At 34.9% G+C, this 2,642-nt stretch overlaps 1 pseudogene across 1 annotated transcript; it reads right to left on the reverse strand.

The window, feature by feature from the left end:
* Nucleotides 1–536: 536 nt before the first annotated feature.
* On the reverse strand, nt 537–1,750 carry LOC117077907 (annotated as a pseudogene). Its single transcript, XR_004434864.1, has one exon. The product of XR_004434864.1 is annotated as an L-lactate dehydrogenase B chain-like (transcript).
* Nucleotides 1,751–2,642: the final 892 nt, after the last annotated feature.

The raw sequence follows: 2,642 nt of genomic DNA on the forward strand, positions 1-2,642 counted from the left end.
CTTAGTACATTACATGAGATATTCAAAACTTTATTATAAAATATACTTTGTGTTAAGATATTTTTGCCCAACTATAGGCTAATGTCAGAGTCCTGAGCACATTTAAGATAGACTAAGCTAAGCTATAATGTTTAGTAGGTTAGGTATATTAAATGCATTTTTACTTAACAATTCTTTCAAAATACAACAGGCTTATCAGGACATAATCCCATTTTTAGTCAAGGAGCATCTATAGTAAGAAAAGCTAATAACACTTGGAAGAAAATATAGGTAAATTTAGGCCTAATGGGAAAGAATTTGTAATCATATAAGAAACAACAAAGTGAAAATCAATACATTGGATTACACAAAAGACATTCAAAATTTTAAAAAATACATAGACGAAAATATTATTTGGCATTTTGTGAAAAAATATTTTTAATAATTGACCTTCATAATACATAAAACAACCATATAAATAATAATTTAAAACATTTAAATTATACTTGTATAATGTATAAGAAACATGAAGAAATGATTTGCAAAACAATAGTTTCTTTTTTTTTTCACACTACAATAGTTAATTTTATTTGTTCAAGAGCTCATATTGCAAGCATTAAACCAAGCATAGGCTTTGATTCTGTGAGCCCAAATTCACATATTGAAGAAGATCAAAGCAAACTGCGATCCATGTACACGGATGAAAACTAAAGGCTCAGAGTTAATAACATTGTAGTTTTTAAATTTCTATAGCCTAGAGCCCAGTAGTCACAGGTCTTTTAGGTCCTTCAGGATGTCCACAAGGTATCTGCACTTTTCTTGAGCTGAGCAACTTCATTATCCTTTAGCTTCTTGTTGATAACGCTGGTTAATCCTCGGCATTGAGGATACACGGAAGGCTCAGGAAGACTTCATTCTCGATGCCATACATCCCCTTTACCATTGTTGACACAGGATGAATCCTGGATAGATTTTTCAACATGGATTCAATAAGGTCAGCCACACTTAATCCAATAGCCCAGTTGGTATATCCTTTTAGCTTGATGACTTCATAGGCACTTTCAACCACCATCTTATGCACTTCCTTCCAATTTTCACTATCATTGTCAGTTCCCATTTCTGGATTCAATTCCTGGCACATTCCCGCCACTCCACACAGCCACACTTGAGTCGCCATGTTCCCCCAAAATCCATCCATGGCAGCTGCTGGGATGAATGCCAAGTTTTTCAGCCATAAGGTAGCGAAATCTAGCAGAATCCAGATTACATCCACTTCCAATCACGCGGTGTTTGGGTAATCCACTTGGTTTCCAGGTAACATATGTAAGAATGTCCACTGGGTTGGAAACCACAATTATGATGCAATCAGGACTGTACTTGACGATCTGAGGAATAATGAATTTGAAGACATTAACATTTCTCTGCACCAGATTGAGCCGACTCTCCCCTTCTTGCTGACAGACTCCTGCAGTTACCACTACAATCTTAGAATTGGCAGTCACAGAATAATCTTTATCTGCCACAATTTTAGGCGTCTGAAGAAATAAGCTCCCATGCTGCAGATCCATCATTTCTCCTTTAAGCTTATCTTCCAAAACATCCACAAGAGCAAGTTCATCAGCCAGAGACTTTCCCAGAATGCTGATAGCACACGCCATACCAACTTGTCCAACACCCACTACAGTGATCTTATTGTTTGGGACTGTGCCTCTTCTTCTGCAACTGGTGCAATGAGTTTTTCCTTAAGAGTTGCCATTTTGCACAGGAGAGGGAAGGCGCTGGAGACCTCTGTAACGGCAGTGCGGAGAAGACCAACAATAGTTTCTTAACAGACATATTATGGCCATATGTGTATGTATAAAAGTATTCATTGCCTAATATAAATGATTTGAACTAAAAGAATGTGAAAATAAAGTTACAGGGTGTAATATGAGTCTTCAAAACATTTTTAATGGTTGTATATTTAACATAATGGGAAAAATAGGATATTATGTACATATGATTATATTTTAATAAGAAAAATTATTTATAGTAATGAAATGAAAGGCAATGCATCATCATGTGAATATTAGTTATTTCTATGTGGAATATTTGTGCATGATGTTTAATCATTTCTTTGGACCTTTAGCACTATTTAAATCTGTTGTTCAAAAATTAGAATTATAATTATTTGCCTATTTAAAATATACTGTAATAAAATTCTTTAAACGTAAGACTGTCTAATTCCTTATTTTGAGGAGTGATTCTTGAAAGTGGAATGGAGTATGGTGTTATAACTACATCAGTCTCTGTCAAATTAAACCATTTTGGTTTGGGCTGAACATTTCAACATGTCCAGGGAATTTTGAATCTCTTATGTCATTCAATGTATGGCAGAATTTTATCTATCTTTGGATCATCTGCAAGTTTCATCGGCGTATAAACTAAAACCTCTTGTAATCACTTTTTTAAAAAACAAAAGTTTGACTAGGACAGTTTAGAGGATGGAGTTTCAAGCACAGAGTCCTGTGGGCAGGCCAGGAGAGACTATGAATGGTCGTGAAAACTGAGTTATGCCAATAAAAATGGAATGCTTTACCCTTGCCATAAAATAAGTTGGCATGGACACGATTAACTAGTCTTGATCATCAAGCATCCATTTTTTTAAATTCCTATTATCCTAT

This window comes from Trachypithecus francoisi, unplaced genomic scaffold (assembly GCF_009764315.1).
Source record: "Trachypithecus francoisi isolate TF-2019V2 unplaced genomic scaffold, Tfra_2.0 Lachesis_group6, whole genome shotgun sequence".
In the NCBI taxonomy this organism is placed as follows: Eukaryota; Metazoa; Chordata; class Mammalia; order Primates; family Cercopithecidae; genus Trachypithecus; species Trachypithecus francoisi.